The sequence below is a fragment of the Tympanuchus pallidicinctus genome, unplaced genomic scaffold (genome assembly GCF_026119805.1).
Source record: "Tympanuchus pallidicinctus isolate F22 unplaced genomic scaffold, pur_lepc_1.0 scaffold1, whole genome shotgun sequence".
In the NCBI taxonomy this organism is placed as follows: domain Eukaryota; kingdom Metazoa; phylum Chordata; class Aves; order Galliformes; family Phasianidae; genus Tympanuchus; species Tympanuchus pallidicinctus.
In genome coordinates this window covers 108,060,472-108,082,081 of record NW_026294618.1, presented here as the reverse complement: position 1 = coordinate 108,082,081, position 21,610 = coordinate 108,060,472, and the positions used below count along the sequence as shown (strand labels likewise).

Sequence of the window (21,610 nt, the reverse complement as noted above, 5' to 3'; positions counted from 1 at the left end):
TATTTTTTACATGGAGTAGAGAAGGATTCTAGGTTTGTACAAATAAAATACTCCCTGGAAGCAATGCAACTGAAATGATATCTGCAAACATCACTGCTTTACCCCTCTTCTGAGCAAACATCAGAGTCTCTATAGAAAGTTAATGCTTTAATTAGACAGAATTTCAGATGATTGCGCATGTCTGCTAGCAAGTAAAACCATTTGTTTTCCTTTTCGTGAAGATTATATTATTTGTATGGGAGTCAGTTAGTTACATTCACAAGAGATATCCAACCCTTAGTTTATCTGGTAAATTATTTGGGAAATGCACACGATTAAGCAATTGCTGGAGTTAGCTGGAATCAAAAAAACTGGGTTGCTATGAGTATATGAGTATAGGATATTTGTGTAATTCTGGCTGATTATTCCTTGCCTTCAAGGAAAATTGTGCATGGTTGCAGAGTTTTAAATATGCTATTTTTTTTCGGTGGAACTACAGGTGTAGTAGGTCCAAGTGTGGATATAACTGGTTTGTGGATGTTAAACAAATAGTGAATATGTGCACAGGTATTTAATATAAAATATTGTGCACATAAATAAGACTCAGTAAATGTTATTTTGGAGGTTAGATTTTACCTTTGCAAGCTCTGATTTACAGAATTAGACTTTTTGCTGATATTTGAAAAAAATAGCATCGATGCAATGCCTTACCGAAGAGTCGAGTACAGACAAGGGCTGTGATGTGATTAAAACACTTGTGTCTGGACAACTAGTGAGTATTTTTTAGTGGGTAACATTTCACGCATATTCAGTTCTTAATTTAACTACTTTCTTTTCGTTGGGTGCTATTACCTACAAAGCCTAACACCATCCTGGCTGCTCTTCAGGGAAAATCATGCCCATGTTTTGGCTCTGCCATCCTTCTCTGCGCTGTGTGAAATTCCTGCCACTGACTTCAGTACCTCTGGATGTGAACACCTGGGGGTGCAGAGTGCAGGGGAGCTGTGGCTGAGCCCTGGCAGGATGGCTGCCAACCCATTGGGGTGACATAGAGCTGTAGAGGTGTAGAGATGTAGAGAGGTGTAGGGATGTAGAGAGGTGTAGGGATGTAGAGATGTAGAGATTTAGAGGTAGCTCCAGACCACCACTGCTACCAGGAGCAGATGGTGGCGTGCACTGCACAGGCATGTGTGTATCCTACGACTGTTGTGTGGCTGTGCCAGGATGGAGGAGCAGGGCTGTCTGGAGAACTCTGGTTCTCCTGTAGCTCTGAGGAGGGAGCCACCCACATGCTGAAATGTCAACATGAAACAGAAGAGCTAATTCTGAAGGCAAAGGGGCCTCCCAGACTCCTTAATTAGTGGCACACCATGCATGAGTCACCTAAAGTTGCCTAAGAGCAGCAGCACACCTCAGAGCTGGCACACTGCACACCCAGCTCTGAAGCCAACTTGGTGGCCCTGAGTGAGTCACTTATCTAACTGCTGCTCGCTGGACTGCGAAGGGGAGATAACAATTTCTGCTTGACACGAGGTAGGCATGGAGGGATAAATTAGCTGTTGGCTTTTAAAGCACTTTAAAGATGTACTGCAAAGCATTAAGAGCACTTGTTTTTATGAAGACAGTAATGGTTAAATGATAATTCTGCGCACTTGCTGAATTTGTTAGTTTTAAAGTGTGAGTGTTATGCTTCTCCAATATGCTATTAATCCAAACAAATTACTGAGCCTTTGTATGCCATGCGAGAAAGCCTATGAATTTCCCTCTCTGTAGCTGTAAATGCAGCAGAAAGGATTTGAATCTCCCTTCTCACCTCAAAGCCTCTGGCAAACTGGTCACTGACACAATAAATATTCAGCATTTAATAGTGCTTCACTTTTCCTCTTTAAACCATTAGTTGTTTCCTGCTTGACTAAGAAGAACTTCAAATCCAATTCATTAACCTTTCTTTAAATAGCCCTCTTAACAATGTAGGTTGCTTTGCTTGTTATGTATGTTCTGTCACTAACAGCAGTTTTTACTTCTAACCTGTTATTAATTGGAAATAAAAGCTGGATCTCTTTGCTTTGGGGCTGGTTTTGTGCCTGCTCCTTCAGTCGCCAAAAGAGTCCCATTCAGCGCCCAGCGACACGTTGTGCATTGGCTCCCAGGATAAATAATTCAGTTGCTCAGAGAAGGCACTTCCCTGCTCTGTGGTCAGTCCAGCTGCAAGCAGTGAGGTGTGCCAAACACAAGGCAAGGAGGACTGTGGTGGCTTGAAACTTTCATCAGGGCCACAACTCCACATCACCTTGCTGTGCCCCTGGGCTGCCCGTGGCCTGCGGCGGCTGGTGGCTCGTCTCAGCCACCCTAATCTTTCCGTCTCCCACTTCAAAGCCTTCTGCATTGGATGGCGGTCTGTAATTACCCTTGAGGTATTTTAGACTGGAAGCTACACTGGGAAAATCGCTCTTCCTGATAGGGGCAGCCCACAGTTGTGTTTAATCAACTATATGGTCGGTCACGAGACTGGCTTTATAGTTACAAGAATTTTAAGGCCAGCCCCTTATGCCCTGGCCTAGGAGATTGACAATACAGAATTAAAGAGACACTTTCCATTTGATACAGCTTAATCTAGCTTTTTCCTGCTTAATTAAAAACATTCTGCCAGTACCCACTTTCTCTTCCGTGCTTAGAACAGCCACTCGAATGACGTACTGTAATTTCCTAAGCAAAACTGCTTAAGTTAGGTGGAGCTGCAACACTAATTTTTACGGGTATAAACATATCCACCCAGCAGCAGCATCTCCAGATCTGCAGGAGCTGGTGGCGGTGCTGCAGCACAGGACTCGTGGGTGCACTGATGCTGGAGAGGAGACACAAACTGAGCTGGGAATTGCAAGCATGCAGCCTTGCTAACTCACTCTGAAAGATACATGACAGCCAAAAGCTTTGCTCTTCTGAAGTAATGGAGTTGGCTGGGGTGTGCACGGAGTGAGAGATTTCCAGTGGAACAAATTTGGATGAGGCGAAAGTCACCAGATTCTTTGAGATGTGCTGTAGTTGACAGCAGGAAGGTCCTGCTTGGGGAAGTTGGTGTCTGTGCCATCAGTATGAAGGTAATGAGTTGTGATGCTAAAACTCACAGCATGGCCATGATGGGAAGGAGGGATATGTCCACAGTTTTGGACTGGGCTGGTTTTCCCTGTGCCCAGGCTGAGTCTTCTCTGCCTCCCAGTTACCATGGTCTTGCTTCTTCCTGCTGGGAAGAGCAGAGCCCCTTCCTTCGTCCTGGGCTCCCTCTGTCCACTTGTGGACAGCTGCTGTGAACAGAACAGGCAAACAGGGCATGGTGTGTCAGGAGAGCGTGCTGCTGGCAGTTGGCATGGGAAGCAGGAAGAGCAAGCAGGGCATGCTGCTTTTGTCATCTGGGACTGCGAGAGGAGAGCTCTCCATTGTGACCACCAGGCGTGGCAGATAAGCTGAGACAGAAACACTGACAGGGGGGCTCACAGCCTTTCTGTGCTGATTTGTGCACTCAGACCGACCTCCAGAGGACTGAGAGAGCTGCACACACCCTTGGCTATGAGGAGCTCTGCAATCTGGAGGCTAGCTGTTATGTGGAGGGGTGCCATGGGTGCAGGGATGCCCAACATGGTGATCTTTCTGAGCAGTTGACCAGGCTGCAAGAGGAAGTCACCAGTCTGAGATGTATTCAGCAGTCAGAGCAAGAGAGACCGATGCCTTATCCCATATGGTGGCACAGGCAGACAGACAGCACTGTCCTGGGGCCCAGCCAGGAAACGAAGATAAGCAGGCTTGCCATCTGACAGGAGGTGAATGTGTGCAGGATGAGGGAGACTGTGCTTGTCTCTGCTCAGGGCAAATGGAGAAGCCTCTCCCTTGCCTCAGAAGTCCCACTATCCAATAGATATCAAGGTCTGGTGTGGGAGAGAGAAGAAGGTATGGATTGTGGCTCTGAACTAGGAGGGGTTGATGGCATTTTTTAATGTCCAAACAAGGACCTGAGTCATGGCTGTGAAAAGAACCTAGATTCCGACCTCATATCTTTATCTCTAAATTGGAAAGACATGGATTTGAGGGATGGACTGTTCAGTGAATAATGAATTGGCTGAATGATCACAGCCAGACAACTGTTGTCAGTGGCTTCACATCCAGGTGGAGGTCATCCACAAGTGGTGTCCCCCAGAGGTCTGCCTTGGGACCGGTGCTCTTCAATGTCTTTATCAACAACTGAGTCTGTGGTACGAGTGTACCTTCAGCAAGTTTTCTGATGACACTAAGCTAAGTGGTGCAGTCAATAAAACAGAAGGAAGGATGCCATCCAAAAGGACTAGGACTGGCTTGAAAAATGAGCCCAGGAGAACCTAATGAGTTTCAATAAGGCCAAGTGCAAAGTGTTGTACTTGGGTCAGGGCAATCCTAGATATGAGTACAGACTGGGAGAGGAACTCCTTGGGAGCAGCCCTACTAGAAGGACACGGGAGTCCTGATGGATGAAATGCAGGACATGAGAGAGCAGCGTGCTCTTGCATCCTGGAAGGCCAAAGATATCCTGGGCTGCATTAACAGAGGGGAGGCAGCAGGGAGAAGGAGGGAATTGTTCCCAGCTCAAGAAAGATTTGGAACTGCTAGAATGGAGCCAGAGGAGGGCCATGAAATGATCAGAGGGCTGGTGCAACTCTCCTATGATAAAAGGCTGAGGGAGTCGGGATTGCATAGCTTGGAGAAGGCTCTGGGGAGACCTCACTGTGATCTTTCAGTGCTTGATAAGAGCTTACAAGCAGGAGGGAAACTGATCTTTTTACACAGGTAGATAGTGATAGGACAAGGGGAATGGGTTTAAAATGGAAGAGGGGATGTTTAGGTTAGATATTAAGAAGAAATCCTTCACTCAGGGGGGGTGAGGCACTGGAGCCCAGAGACATGAATGCCTCATCCCTGGAAGCATTTAGGGCCAATGTTGGTGGATTCCAGGATAGTCTCACATTATTGGTTGACAACCCTGCCCATGGCAGTAAGATGGAAAAGGTCTTTTGAGGAACTTTTAGGTCCCTTCCAACCCAAGCCATTATATGATTAGATGATTCTATGATTCTAAGGGAGTGGAGGGGTACAGGGAAGCAGGCCATACCTATGTTCTCAGAACAGTGTAGTACTCAGAACAGTGAGGCTGGGTACTTGCTGGTGTCCCTGAGGCTTTGGGAAACCTCTGCAAGGCGGAGGCTGCTGCCAGATATTGGCAAATTTGTTCTGGCTAAACAATGGCCTACCTGGATTACCATCAAACTAGTCAAGCACCTGCTGTCAGAAAAACATCCAGGCATTCGCCTACCTCACCCTCCTGCTTTTCCTTCCCACAAGCCAAATCCCTGTCTATCTGATTTCTCCTTCCCACCTCAACCTCCAGCATCTCTGTAGTATTGCTTTACAAGGACTTTAATGCAGACTGCTTTCTTTTCTTCCTTGGAAAGTCTTAGAAAATCATTGATGGTTTTGTTTTTTTTTTTTGATGTCATTCAGTACGAGGTACAAGTTTGATGCTATTTCAGATCCACTTCAGCTACTGGAGGGGGAAATCAGACCATCACAAAATTCAGACCATCTTAAAAATTCATCCAGTACTTTGGTTACCTCTTTGCCTTCCATCTTTTTGCCTGTGATGCCAGCTTGTTGCAGAAATATTGTTGTCTCTGACTTTAGACGTCCAGGAGAACTGATGGTATGTGAGGAGATATTGACTGATGCATAAGTTTGTATCTCTTTTACAGACTCCTTTCTCAGGCAGCATTAGGGATAACTGACTCAGGAGAAGGCAGCTTTGAATACCTGATATACCGACACAGTTACAGGTGGGATGTTTGCATGTGGTGTGGAAGGTTAGGCTTTTTCTTCTATTTTTTTTTTTTCCTTAGGCTTTTTCTTCCTACTCTAATTTTAGACTAGAAGCAATACGTGGGGTTGTTGTTGCTAGTCACATAAGGCCGGTGGGCTGTCATACTGGGAATCACTTGCTGCCCTAACCCAGTTTCAGTTATTCTATTAATACACCACTGGAGTCTGGCTGGAGAAGCAAGTCCACTGTGGACAGGCAGTAGTGATGCTGCTTTCCTGGAGCAATTAGAGAAGTTTTACAAAGATAACGGTTCAGAAAAAATGATCAGAAGGGCACAGTGGAAAGAAAATGAACCGGTAGGGAAAGTCAGTTTGGAGCTCAAATATGTTTCTCCAGATTTAATGGGGGCCCAGTGGAGGACGTGATTTTATTATGAAAAAGTGTACCTCAGAAGCAGAATCCTCAGCTGTTCCTGGAAAAAAAAGCCATCGTGATAATGGAACTGCACTTGTGAGTCTCTTGTTCCCACATCATCCCTGTGCAGACAGTCCTTTCTTGTACGAAGTTCTCTTGTCAGAGCTGTTTCCCTACCATCAGGGTCCTCACCCTGGCTGCAGGGTCAGCCTCAGTAATCACGCCGGTTTTAGTGTGGATCTATTCCCCAACTGTGTTCACCATCTCGTCATGTGTGTGCTTGTGCTGCCTTAATGTGTGTGTGTTGTGCTGCTCTGGAATGCGTTGCTTCACTGCTGATTAGGCAGATGGGCTGATACGAGATCAGTCCCTGGAGTGCTGCTTCCAAACCAGTGATTTAGTTGCGTAGCTCTGTAACGAAGCTCATTGAGGATGGCAGCCTGGGCTGTCCTGTGGAATTCAAGATGCGTTATTTTTGTTCTGAGGACATTTTTAAAGGATTTTAATTATGTGCATGGTTAATAAATGTCATGATATCCATCTTCAGCCATGCATACACATGTGATGTGCTGCTCGGGTACTCGCAGCCCCGCAGTGAGAATGGTAAGCAGCCATATTTGTGATGTTTAATCACTTGACTTGCTTTTGGAGCAAGTGCAGGAAGAGACTGTGTCCCCATCTCTCAGTCATCTCTATCTAATAGACCAGTGCACAGGGGATGGGATTCTTTAACATACCAGCAGCCAAGAATGGAAGCAGCTGCTGCCCTCTCTGCAGTTACTTGCACGATCTTAATTTGCTCTGGCATAAAATTAGTTTTTCTCCCAGTTTACTTTTTTTTTTTTTTTTTTTTTTTTCCATGCAGAACGGGGATAGAGATTGTCACTGTAGAAAGATGAAGGTGTTAGGAGGTGGGTTTTAGTCCTGAGAGATGACAGAAGAGGGATCATTCTGTTTTATTGGGATTTGCAAGGCTATTTGTTGCCTTTTCCCACTTATCCTGAATTCTGCCCAAATCTTGTAGAGGTGGCTCCAAAGGAAGCTCAGTGCATTGAGGTGGGAACGTGCCTTCTTGGTGGTTCAGATCAGATGTGTTCAGTGATAATTCCAGTACAAGTGAGTCAGTGAGTCACAGAACTGTCACTTATTTTTGAGATGGTAACTCTTCCCTGACTTAGGAAAATACTTTCTGTTGCACTCTTCTTAAGGAAAACACCTTGGACAGTGTTCAGACTTGGTTTCAGGAGGAAATAACACTTCTGAACACATTAGGGCACCTGCCCAAGAACTTCCTAAGCAAGTGCTCAAGAGAGGTGTGTTAATACCTGTTCCTTATCTCCAAATTTCCATTTCTCTTTTCTGTATTTTCTGTACTTCTTTTTCACTGGCCACTGGCTATGACCATATGGCTTCTCTGCTGTTTTCCTCTGTGTCTTCTCCTCCCTGCTCTGAACATATTATAATGTTCATAAGACATTTTAATATCATTTCTGATCTTGCCTGGCAGCATAAAACATCTTTTGTATTTGCATTTTTTAGTTTAATCATTATCTTAATATTTTTGGGCAGCAACCACAGAAACTTTTTTCTTTGTCTCAGCTCATCTTTAAAGCAGAAGTTCATGGATCTCCCTACAACACCCCCACCATTACACCTTAACAAAGTGGTGGTTTTGAAAGAGGAGACAAACCTGTCTGTGAGAGATGTTTCAGATAGTGTCTTGTTACTGCAGTCATCTTTGAAGCAAGCCTTCAACACTGACATTTATTAGACAGAAGAAACTAGTAGGTTCTAGCTAAGCACACCTGCAAATGCAGTTCTTATGAAAAGATGAGCTGGCATTAAGTGAGTTCTGAAGAATGAAATAATCCTTGGAAGCCCCAAATTAGGAAAAGCCTTCTTTCTTTTGCACTTTGGCTACAGCAGAATAGAGATTTTTTTTCATGGCAGTTATATCTTTGGTAATATGTCCTAGAGAGCAAGTGTCCCCCTTACCAGGAACTCCTTTTTATGTAAATTCCAGGTTCCCTTCTCTGGCCTGGGGGCCAAAATCCATTCTGATGTAATTGCTGTTATTTTTGGAACACTGGTTGTGCCTGGTCTAAGTTTGGTCCTGAATGTCAAACTCACTGTAAGCATCTTGGGATTACCTCATGTTCTCCTTTGTAATCCTTTTACAAACGTATTTTCTTTTCAGCTCATGACAAAGCTAGTTAGTGGTGTTTTCACTAAATATGAACCCTCGTAGTGAAGTCCTTTTTCAAATACATGGTTGCTGTGACCAAACGTTAGCTTGACCTTCCATAGCATCTCTCAGGCAAGCATTTTGCTCACACTGATAAATGAAACTTCACAGCCTTTGCTCTGCAAGTGAGAGGCTGTTAGCCCTGAATTAGAGACTGGCTGAGGTCAGAAAGGAGTTTTTTTTCAAAATTGTAGGAAGATTTAAGCATAGCACCAAACTGTGCTCGCTTGTAGACTTTGGCCATGTCACCAAGACCTCTGCTTTGGCACAGGTATTCCCCACAATTTATTCTTACCGATGTTCATGTTCACAGCTAGCGCATCCCCACTGTCTGTCTCTTGTGTATCTTTCCATAATCACTGGCCTTAAATACTATGAAGCATTTGCTTCTAATGTCCTGCTGAAGCCTGAGGTAGGGAGAACATTGTGGGCCCTGTTCCGTTGTGCTCCTGAGCTGTCAGGAAGATATGAACTCTCTGGAGTCTGAGGAAACACCTCATTAAATCTGAAATGGTCAAAATAGATACTTGTTGAGAGAACTTCTTTCTAGCAAATGAAGAGCTTATTTTCCATCTAGTTCTGCTCAGGTAAAAAACAAAACAAAACAAAACAAAATATTTTCTTTGGAAACATCTTTAAAAGTGTGAGTGTAGAACAGGGAAAGGAAACAGTTGTAGTGGCATTCTCAGTCCCTGACATTAAACTTGACTTTTTATCCTGTGGAGATGAGATGTGAGCTGTGAAAGCAGGCAGGCAGTGTTGGCATGGCACACAGATCTGCCCACAACATACCTCCTCCTGCCCTCATGAAGCAGCATTGAGCTGTGCTGAGGCTCTCAGCACCAGCATCAGATCTGCTGCATTTTATTCTTCAGCATTACCTCACATTACATCTGTTGCAATAGCACAAAATGCAGCAAATCCCTCCCTTTGCCTTTTTAGGTGTTACTAACTGTTCTTCAGTGGTAAGTTCTTATTTAGAGGGAGATATGGTTTCAATTATTTAGATAAAAAAAATGCTGGGTAGAATTACAAACCAGACAAAGTGGGTTGGCTTGTCACAATCTTTTAGGATTACTATTATTTTTATTTTTTTTTCATCTTCTGTTTTTTCCCCTTAGAGAAAATGATTCCTAATGATACATAAATGAGTGCTTGGAAAATGTCACCTCAAGGTACTACAGATAAGGCCTTCCAGGCTTATGAGCCTATGGAGAAGTCAGCTAATGTGACATTTTTTTTCTTTGCTCATTTGTTTCCTAGTGGAACAAGAGCTCCTGTTTCACTCAAACTGAGAAAGAAACACTTTTCTAGCTATGTGAAAAAAAGGAGGTGTTCAGTTCACATAGATATTCCATCTCTAGGATTTGTACATATTCCAGGATAATCTACAATTGAAAGGAAGTTGGTTTTCCTCTTTTATGTATCTGAGAGGTTCTTTTTCTTCCCACTCTACCCTCTTCCCTCTTCTTTATGTGAAACAAGTCCCAGATCACAGTTGAGTGAATTATGAAAGATACTTCTTCATGGATTATGAAAGGACTCTTCCTTTTCTGTAGCACAGCTCTAACTCTTTAACTTTCTCTTCTGCCAGCAGAAACTATTCATTTGTATATGCAGCAAAATACACTGAATTAAGAATAAGTTTTTTTTGGATCTGCTGACAGTAATTGTTTTCTAAGGACCTGATTCAAAGGCTGTGTTAATCAATGGGATTTGTATTACAAATCACAGATAATAGAACTGACAGGTGTATCAGGAGATCAACAGCTCCAAACAAGATCTACTGTACCTATTTCATTTCTGACAGGTGCTTGTCTTTTTTTGCTCTTCAGATCTCCAGTCACTATTTGCACTTTCAGAAAGCATTTCATAACATTCACTTGACATTGCCTTTCAATCCATTCTTTATTGTCCTGCCCACTGTGAATACAGAGAACAAATCATAGAATCATAGAATCATAGAATCATAGAATGGCTTGGGTTGGAACGGACCCCAAGGCTGCCACTCTCTCCATTTAATGTCTGCCCAGGGCCCCATCTAACATGGCCTTGAACACCTTCAGGGATGGGGCATCCACAACCTCTCTAGGCAGCCTTGTCCAGCACCTCACCACTCTTGGTGAACAGCTGCCCCCTGCTATCCAACCTAAATCTTCCCTCCTTCAACTTAAAACCATTTCCCCTGTCCTATCATTATCTACCCTTGTAAAGAGTTGACTCCCCTCCTGTTTATAGGATCCCTTTATGTACTGAAAGGCTGCAGTGAGTTCACCTGCAGTCTTCTTCAGGCTGAACAAACCCAGCTCCCTCAGCCTGTCTTCAGCTGAGGTGCTCCAGCCCTCTGATCATCTTTGTGGCCCTCCTTTGATCAAATCAGTCAAATGATTGTCCCATGTAGTTTACATTTATCTGTGTTCTGGTCAGTGGACATCCGTCCCGACTGCAAGCATCCTGAAGGGGATGCAGAGGAACAGCTGGTAGCCAGCAGTGCTGACTGCAGAGTGCTGGGGAAAGCCACAACAAGGGCTACAAGCCCTGGGCATGGCCTACCCAACCTTGTGCCAAGCAGAGGTGGTTTGGGCTTTTCTCCTTGGTATGCTCACAGCTGCTGCTTCGGATTAAGGCTCCTCTAAATTATGCCAGAAGCAATCAGTCATGGTAAAATATTCCAGAAGCCAAAGACTGCTTGTGTGTGGGAAAATTTAGCCATGTGCTTCATACTGTTGGCCAAGTGAGATGGTACAGGATCTTATAACACCTGGGAATTAGCCTGCTGATCAAATATTTCACTGGTGGAACACAAAATACAGCTCCCCCAGCCTACTCCCCAAATGTGTTTTCTGCAATTTAACTGTTGATAGCTTGCAAATATCTTAGTGCTATCCTGCTCATCACCTGCTTTTCTTCAAATGACTTCATAAAGACCTAAGGGGAGCTGACATGACAAATTGTAGTGCAGAACAGATTATTACAAGCAAGAAAGCATCCTTCAAAACGCTGAAGTTTTGTATTCTAGAAAGAGAAGGGAGGACAAGGCTCACAAATCTTAAGGAACCCTTTGAAGGAATCCCTAGGCAAATGAACAAAGAGATTTGGGTGATATGGTCCTGTGGGAATTCACAAAGGCATTTGAAAAGTGCTTCACCCAAGCACTTACTGGAAAGTCTTGCAGTAAACAACTCTCCTAAGTTTCTCTCATGGGTAAATGATTGTTTAAAAGATGGGAAAGAATGGAGAGGACAAGGGTGCCAGTTCCACAGCAGAGTCCCACAGAGGTCTGTGCTACAGCCCGTAGTGATTAGTATCTTCATAAGCGTTACCAAAAAGTGGCATGAATAATAAGATGACAGATTTGGAGATGATGCCAACTTATTGGAGATAATAAAGACAAGGACTGGCAGCAAAAAGTGACCAAGTTCTTTTTCATATTGAATCCCTAAGTGATGAAGTGACAAGAATTCATTTATGAAATTCGGCATGGGTAAAGTCCAGAGCAGTAGAGCATGAGCTCTGGCATTACATGAGTGGTGATGAGCACGGAATTGAATATTGTCACACAGAAAAAAAATGGTGCTGTTATAGCATTGTGCTTTGAAAGCATCACCTCAGAGATTAGCATTTGTTAAAAGAAAGCAGTCTTACTCTTAAGAGCTACTAGTATTTGGCACTTTGGACATCCATGCTTTGCTCACATCTTGAATGCTTGGTTCGGTTCCAACCCTTCAGACACAGCAGAACTGGGAAAGGTTTGGAAAATGAGGCTGAGCATGACTTTGTATGACAAACCACAAAATATGCTAGAATTCTTGAAAAGAGAGGTGATGGCACAGGATAGCGGGTGTGAAAGAAAAACTTCTGGCATTGAGATGAAGAACAGGGTAAAATGGCTTGTTGTTTCTTTCGAGGTGAGTAAAGGGACATCAGACAAAGCTATCAAGTAGGGGCAGAAAACAAACCAAAAGAGTTGCTGCTTCATGGCATATGTAGCAAACATGAGGAACTCCTTTCTATCCCTCTTTTCCCTGGTGTCTGCTGTTTGTGACCGCCAGAGACGAGTCATTGGCTCTGCCTTTGGTCTGCTGCAATGCTGTTGCTGCTACGTTCACGCTTTTTCTTACAGGTTTTTGGCCACTGTGGCTCTTGTTAGTTTTAATGGATTGTTGTCAGTTGTCAAAGGAAGTTGTCCAGTTACTGTCCAGGAGTTTCAGGATAATGAGATCTGGCTACTTCAAGATTGTGACAGCATAACCTACAAGTTAAATAATAAAATAGAGTTGAAAAAGACTCAGTCCCCTTTAAAAGAGTGGTAAGAAGTACAAAAAAAAGAAAAAAAAAAGCACCTAAACAGTCATATATCAGACTGGCATGTAAAATGTCCAGCTGAGGAGTGTTATTAATGAAGTGGTGAACTTTAAGCCCATGCATAACATGCCTCCAGTAGGAAGGTTCTTATTTCCAATGCCTGGGGTAATCTAGCAAAATCCAAGCCGTATCTTTAATGAACAAGGTAAGCTATCAATCAGCCCAGGAGATGACACAAGCATTTCATGCAAAAACAAAACGTGCAACGGCCCCCTCCAAAACCAAGGCCGCTGCAGTGCTCCAAGGCTGCTGTCCTCGTCAGGCAGGCAGATCTGCAGGTCTGTGTGCCTGCTGAAGGCAGCGCTGCACCCAGTGGGCGGCAGGTATTTTTAGCAACTGGTTTAAATTGTTCTGATATTGGATCTGCACCGTGCAGGGGTAACATCTTTAAAATGCAATTCTATGGTAGGTGGCAACAATCAAGCTGAATTACTGACACTGTAAGGAAATGAAAAGTCAAACTGCTGACCATGTGTATTTTATGGTATTTAATTAAAAGTAGATAACATAGTGTGAATGAACCACAAATCAGATAAAAATGGCAGTATATTCTCATATTTAACACATATTTGACTTGTGGTTGCTTGACAATTTACCAGAACAGGTCTATGACGGTCTCCAAATATAAAATCAGGAGTGTAATTAAAAATACTGCATAGAAGAAGCAATATTCAGTTCAACCCTGAACTACGTTAATCACAGCTGCAGCTGTATCACTTCCATTCCCTTTAACAAGGGCCGTATTTAATTTTTTTTTTTTTTTTTTTTTTAATAAAAGAGGAAAAAAAAAAAAGACCAGGCTTTTACTACAACAGAGTATCAGGTTAAAAATTCCACAGTGTAGTGTGTGGGGCTGCCTGGGGGGAGAGCAGCAGCCACAGGGTGCACGCAGTGCTGGGGCAGCTGTGCCCACTGTGAGCTTTGGGCTCAGTTGTGCCCTGGCCACGCTGTGCCCAGCAGTGAGAGTCCTCACCCATGCTGGCACTGACCTTCAGGTATTCCTGGGCTGCTGCCTGGGCCACAGTGCCTGCCCTGCCACGCTCTCATTATTCCCATGTTAAGGGACACAGATAGAATGGAGTCTCTGCTCCAGCTGGGCACTTCTGCTGTTTGAGGAGTATTCAGCTCAGCCCTTCTCCTGTAGCAACCTGTCAATGTCCTACGCTTACTTGTCTGCAGTAAGCATGGAAACACAGCTCAGGTTTTCTTAGTTCTCTCACTTAATGCAAGTCACATTTGCAAGGATGCACAGCAATGCCATATGTGTTTCCACGTCCTGCAGGGAGGAAGATCTTGCAGGCTGATTTTTCCCACCTGTCTCACTGCCATCTTGTATTCAATGAAATACCCAAATGTGTCCTGGCTTGGCCGCTGGGAGGAAGGGAAGCCTCTGCAGTCATTTCTCTCCTTCCTAGAGATCCCTGGGAACCACTTGGTGAAAATCAGTCAAATCAATCCATCCACATCCAGTTTGGAAAACAGGACATTGTACTGCATCTTGCAACCAGACGATTGACTTTTGCACTTTGTTTTAATTTCTCATAGTTTGTGTGGGGCTTCCTATGGAACCACGTTTAGGCCAGGGTACACACAACCTCCTCTCTCACTGATGGAATCCAGGAAGGGGTTTCCATGTTGCAATTCCTGCTTTTCCCTCTCTTTGGTGAGTTACAGCTGGCCAGGAGAAAGTGGGAGTTACGTTTCGTTAGCAGAAACTTATTGTCTAAATCAGTGTTATTATTTTTTACAGAGGGAAACATTAGTTGACATGCAGTTTCAGCAATACCTGCTAGTCTCTGCAGACATTATTAATTCATTTGAAAAAGGCTGTTGTCTCCTCCAGTTTCACATGGAGTTTCAGAATTTCAAAGACTCTTTTGGTGAGATTTTATTGCACTGTATACAGTATAATTCAATATTCTCTGTCCCTAAACTGCAAAACTAATTGTAACATCATTTATTTAGTCAGGAATTGGGCTATTTCTTATTTCATTTTGAAATCAGACTTTTTAGCTTATTCTGGACTTCAGTGTCTTGTAGCCCGAGCAAGTGCAATGCAACGCAATGGACTTGCAGGTAATCAATAAAAGCTTTAGAGGTCAGAGATGGCATTTGAGAAACTTATATTTGTGATTAAGTATTCTGCTGAAGGAAACACCGGGAGTTTTTTTAAAGGTAAACTTGGAGTTGCCCCGATGAACCGGAATTTAGTGTTTTATGCTGCCACATACAGGACTTGGTTCTTGAGTACACTTTTGGGTCATCAGAACTAGCACTCATTCCACAGTCATTGCCAACAGCCTGCTCCCACTGTGGGCCATGGGAGGCTCCTTTTGACTTCAGTGGGATTGATATCTCAACCAGTTTTACCAGTGTTGCCAAGCTACCTGGGCTAATTGTAGAATCGTAACCTGGCTTGGCTTGGAAGGGTCAACAAGGATCATCAACCCCCTTCTGCATGCATGCAGAGCCTCCAGATCTAACACTAGAATTGACTGACCAAGGCTGCATCCACCCTGGCCTTGAATGCCTCCAGGAATGGGGCATCCACAGCCTCTCCGAACAGCCGTTCCAGCACCTCAACACTCTTCTGTGAAGAACTTCCCCCTGACATCCAATCTAAACCTTCCCTCCTTGAGCTTAAAACCGTTTCCTCCTTGTCCTGTCACTATCTATCCGAGTGAAAAGTTGATTGTCATTTTGTTCATAATTGCCTTTTGAATACTAGAAGTCTGCAATGAGGTCTTCTCGCAGCCTTCTCTTCTCCAGGCTGAACAAGCCCAGCTCCCTCAGCCTGTCTTCATAGTGGAGGTGCTCCAGCCCTCTGATCATCTTTGTGGCCCTCCTCTGGACCCTCTCCAGCAGCTCCACATCTTTCCTGTATTGTGGATCCCAGACCTGGACACAGTACTGCACATGGGGCTTCACGAGCGCAGAGTAGAGAGGGACAATCACCTTCCTGTCCCTGCTGGCCACCTCTCTTCTGATGGAGCCCAGGATACCATTTGCTTTCCAAATTGCAAGAACACATTGCTGGTTCATGTTCAGTTTTTCATCCACCAGGACCCACAGGTCCTTCTTCACAGGGCTACTTTCAAGGAGTTCTTCTCCCCATCTGCATATATGCAAAACTTGGTGCTTTGCTACGTTGAACCTCATTAGATGCCCATAGGCCTATCTTTGATTTTTTTTGAGGTCCCTCTGGATGGCATCTCTTCCTTCTAACATGTCAGCCACACCACTCAGCTTGCTGTCATGGGCAAATTTGCTGAGGTTGCACTCAAGCCTGTCATCGATGTCATTGATGAAGATGTTGAAGAACAGCACCCCCAAGACCATCCCTGGGGTGCATTGCTCATCACAAGCCTCCATCTGGACATAGTGCCATTCAACACAGTCCTCTGTCTATGGCCTTCCAACCAATTCCTTATCCACCAAATAGTCCACCCCTCAAATCCATATCTCTCCAATTTAGAGATAAGGATGTGGTGAGGGACCATGTCAAAGGCCTTGCACAAGCCCAGGTAGATGACATCGGTCACCTTTCCTTTGTCCACTGATGTCACTTCATTGTAGTGGGCCACCAAGTTGGTCAGGCACGACCTTCCCTTGGTACAGCCATGCTGGCTGTCTTGGATCGTCCCTTCCATGCCTTAACATGTCTTCTAGGAGGATCTGTTGCATGATCTTCCCAGGCACAGAGGTGAGACTCACCAGCCTGGAGTTCCCTAAAGGCTATTTCTTTTTTTGAGAAATAGTGAGACGCAGGAAGGATTGGGTTAGTGGACTGTAAGGGGCTGCTCTGATCTAACTGCATACACATGGTGGGAAGGATTGCCTTCAGAATAGTTGGGTGTTTGGAATGTTCCCACCAAGCACCAGAATTTAGAGCAATTAGTGGAACAGAAGTTCCACTTCTGCAAGCAGACTGGTTAATGCACCCCAGAACTATCTTATGCCAGCAGGGGATTTGCTGAAAAGAGATACAGCTGCTCTGAAACGAGGCATGGGTGCAGCTGGAGACCATTCTGTCATTGCAGAGGCACAAGATGGTCACATCACATCTGGGTGTCCTCATGTGCAGTGGTGGCAGTGCCACTGCAGTGCATGCTACTGTCTGGCAGGAATGAGAGAGGTGCTCTTGTGTGCTGATCTCTCAGCTGAGAAGCTGTAAGTTCTGTGTATTTGAGTTTTAATTCTGTGAATGAATAGAGCAATCAGGAGAACACAGGGACTTGCTGGGAGATCAACAAGGAGCTGTCATTAATGAAGATGCTAGAGCAGTATCCAAGTATTTTACAAGGCAATGGGCACCATGAAGAGTAACTACCATTTTGTTATCACTGTTGTCTGGCTATGGACTCCTCATGTCTAGGAATAATGGTGGTTTGTCCATGGGAATTTCTCTTCATGTGATCCAGATTCCCATGCTGAAATTGCTTTTCAAAGCAACCAGACCACTTTGTCCATCTTTCACCACGATGGGTACAAAGGCAGAGAGAGAAGAGGTAGAAATGTGAAGATTGTCTCCAGACTGTGTGGAAGTAAATGTCTGGGGCAGAACGAGGTTACTTAAACTGGAAGACTTATCATGACATGGAAAAAAATCTCAGTAATGGAGAAAGGTGATGTTGTAGTGCCAGTAAGAAACAGCAGGAGGAGATGACTTGCAAAACTTTTCCCATTCTGTAAATTAACTCCACAAGTTTTCTGAAGTCAGTTGTAAGCACTTTTGGAAAGTGATATTTGGGTGACAGCAGAACGAGTATATTTGTGGCCCAGCATCGCAGTATGCCACAGAGCAGCTTGCCTCAATGGAAGTGAAATGTGAGAGAAGTGCATCATTCTGTACTGCAAACATTTCAAAAGGACACGAGCCATCAGAGCCATAAAACTTCTCTCTCCAGATGTTCTCCCTACAGTCATTAAAATAGGTGGCCTTACTATTTACTTTTTGATCTTAAGTATGCTACCGTCCCCAGAGCCATTAATGAAACAATTAAATATGTGCACTGATGAGTCTTCGTTCTGGGGCAGCGGGAGTGGAGGGCATAACGACACTTACCACTCCATTTCCCTCCAACAAAGCTAGCGTGTTACCTGACATTCCTTATTTGTGACTTGCATGCAGCAGAGGGCTTCAAAGCTCTCAAGGAAATGTATTTCAAGTGTTCTTCCTGTTACAGAGCATGTAGCCAACGCAGTCATCCAACCATGTCAGAGAGATCCGTAAAAATGAAGACAGGCTGGTGTAAATCAAAAAGTGTGGGTTGAATCCGGAGAGTTTCACAACTGCGCCAGGTGTCACATCTGATAGAAAGCAATACCTAATGAGTATATATTGTAGCAGTTAAAAGAGCATGACAAACAGCCTCCTGAGCACAGCAGAGGCTTCATTTAGACTGTTTCCTTTCTGAGGCAGGACAGTAACTCTGTAACTCTGTCTCCGGCTTTTTGTAGCACTGGTGAACCTCCTCTGTCTCACTTTGCCCACTGAGCAAAGACAGTCGAGCGTGCTCTGCTCGCTTTCTCTCAGGTATCGTATACAAGATCCATAAGAATTCAATTATATGAGAGCTTGGCTCTAGCTTTTGTTGGAAAGGATTTACTTTGCTTTCTCTGGGATAACTATGACCACTTCTAAGCACCGACATGAACTCTCGATCTTCATTCTGCTTTCAGAGATGGAGGCTGCAGGTTCCTTGCGAGTTGAGGACAGTTACAACATAGTTCAAAGTCTGGACACTTAGAAAAGTGATGGCTCCATTTTGTAAATTGTAATTTAACACTTTTTCTTCTCTTCATTGCTCACAGTTGCTATGAAAGTTTTACATGCACAGGCTGTTTCTGGATTACAGGGCAGCACAAGTGTATTTTGCAGCACGCTTTGCCAATCCCACACAGGCACAGCAAGAGTCTTGGTGAGAGCTCAGAGCATCTTCCTGCTGTACAGATGAACACCCCGCCCCAAAGGATGGGAACATGTGCCAAGATTCTGGCTCTTTGTGATAGATACCAGCCTGTCAATGGGCACAGTGAGAAATGAGACACGAGGAAGAAACACTTTCTAGCAGGCCTGGCACTCCTCGGGGAGGTAGGAATTAACTGGGGCCCAGGCATATTGATTACTTTATGGAAGGAGCCTTTTTCTGAACTGCACAACAGTATTTGAGCTGTGGTTCTGGGAGGAGAGTAGGCTCTTTCCTGCAGGGCATCCTCTCCACTCTCTCTGCTCCCTCCAAGCCATAGTAGTGTTTATCTTCCAAGAGAAACTACGTCGTTCAGGATTTCAGTTCTGGTATCTGACTGCTCTCTGGCAGCCTCTTGCTTCCTCAGATCAGTCGGAATATGACATTCTCTGTTTTTCCTGACAGTGCAAACAGGTTGAAAAGATATATGAAAGGGGAGTGGGACAGAGCTGTGAGTTAGTCCATTAGCCTTTCACTGCTGGAGTCCAGAGCTCAGGCTCTTCCTTTGAGCAGATGTGAAAATGGGCTTAATCATTTCTTTGTGAATCCTTAGTGGATATTTGGCAATACCCCTGAACAAATTGGAAGAGCAAAGCCCAAGGCTGGAACATGAAATTTATCGCTGAATGGAGCTGAGGTAAAAGGCAGAGAGGCATGGAGGGGCATACACACCTTTGTCTAGGTATTTCTAATAAGCTCAATTTTGCTATACCCTAAATGCACCCACTAATTAAGAAATAATAACTAAAAATGACATGTGAGGAGCAGGAGCTTGGCTAGTTTTTCTCTGAGAGATGCATTAGACAATTGGGAAGTACACATAGTCCTATTATTCAAGTTAATGTACACTCACTCCTGGTCTACCAAAAGAATTTATGAACCTGAGTAAGCTGTAAGTCCCTTAAGAAAGTAAATAAGCTGTAACTCAGTCTTGTGTTCTTCCAGAGACCCACTACCTAAGGGTTTTGGGGGGTTGAAACTTTCGTTTTTTTTTTTCCCACTTTTTTTTTTCTTTTTTTTTTTTTAACAAAAGGAGAAGAGATGATTCAATGTGTAGTGCTGCGTCTCTTTTCTCAGGGGCAAACAATTCACATTAGTGGAATTAAACTATTAGAAGTGACTTCAAATGCACAGTGAACCTCAGCAAATAAAGCCCAGCAGACTTTAGCAAAGACTTGTCATTGCATGGATCCGGAGGCTTGGTGGAGGCGGGCTGTGCACTCTGCAAGGGGCTTCCCCTGCCCAGACCTGACAGATTCAGAGCATCAGCAGCCAGGAGATTAAGCTAGTGTAACTAAAACTATTCTTATGTCAGGGCCCTATTTTAATCTCCTCCAAACGATCTGAGGCATACTCGTTAGTTCACGCAATTTATCGTCTCCTTCTGAATGTGTGAGGCACTTAAAGAAAGAAAGTTTTTCGCACTGTACACCAGACGACCTTGATGTGATAGACTGCAGGGTTTTGTGACACTGCACACTCAGTGCTATTCAACACTTTGCCTGAAAGGGAGGAAGGAATGGATTTATTGACTTGTGACTTTGACTCGGGCCTGTGTATCAGGACTGTTATTATGTGGAATGATTAGGCTGCAGTGTCAGGGACAAGTTAAACTAGAACAACAAAGGACCTCCTTAACCTTTACCTGGACACAAGGCCATTCATAATGACTCTTACAGTTTGGAAAACTAAGTATATCCTGCAGCACTCAATACTTCTGCAGCTACAGCAAATGAGCAGAAATGGAAAAGGTGGACTGCTGAAGGAGATGAAATGTAATTCAATTCTGCATAGTCCTGTTTAGAATACCGAGTTCAGGTTTCTATCAAAAAGTGGCAAAGGCATCATCATTTTCTTCAGAGCTAAGCAGGAATTGTAGAACTGGATACGATGGATACCACATGGGAAGTTCATTTTTTCAGGTGGTGTAGCAAACAACGCTGTCCCCAGAGGAGCTCTCCTCATTTGAAGTGTGCACAAAACCACTGCTAATGGTAATAATAGTCAGGTGCCCATCATGGAGAGAATGTCCCTAAACAACAAGGTCACTGATACAAAGCCAGATAGAACCAGAGCAAAGAGAGTGATGATATCACTGTGCTAAGAGCAGTGAACCCTGTGTAGTTAGTTAGCTGCATGGGATTCAGGGTACAGCAGTCCGGGTTTTGCAGGAGGTTTAGAGTATTGCTTTCTTTTTCTTAATGGTCCTTCTCAGACCTCACTGTGAATGAATCAGTGAGCTGAGATGGTTGATTTGAGGAGCCCATGTCCAAGTTCCTCTCTTGGAGCAGGGCTCAACTCTGCGTGGCCCTGGCTCCCGCTGTTGCCCCATGTCTTGGCAAGGTTGTTGCTGGTGTTAAGTGTGGGAGCCCAGGCAATGCGAAGGGAACAAGCTGTCTTCTGCCAGGAAGCTGTGGTTCAGATCATTGTTAAATGTCTACAGAAAGAAATTAAAATAAGAAGCACGTAATAGGAGAGGTGAAAAAGTGATACAAAGAAAAGCATGTTGATGGGGGTATATAGAAATAGGATGCATGGGAGAGAGAAGCCAGTTCCTGATGAGATGCGTTTGCTCTCTAGTACTGTGTGGCCTTCTTGAACTCAGTACTCTGAAGCATCCCCAAACTGCAAAGCTGGGACAGAACACAACTAGCATCTTATCTATGCTCCTGTCTGGTTGTTCCAGGAAGGTACAGGATAAAGAGAATTCTCCTTGATGTAGATGATGAGTAGGAGTTTGTGTTTTGACCTAAACATACATGCTAGACTTGAAAACATCTGACTTTTTTTTTTTTTTAAGTG

General features: G+C 44.1%; 1 long non-coding RNA gene across 1 annotated transcript in view; it reads left to right on the top strand.

The window, feature by feature from the left end:
- The first annotated feature begins 1,430 nt into the window (after positions 1 to 1,430).
- LOC128083703 (uncharacterized) overlaps positions 1,431 to 21,610 on the top strand; it is a 75,412-nt gene continuing 55,232 nt past the window's right edge. The window contains exon 1 of the long non-coding RNA XR_008208161.1: positions 1,431 to 1,512. This is a non-coding gene — a long non-coding RNA (uncharacterized LOC128083703). The remainder of the gene's footprint in view (positions 1,513 to 21,610) is intronic.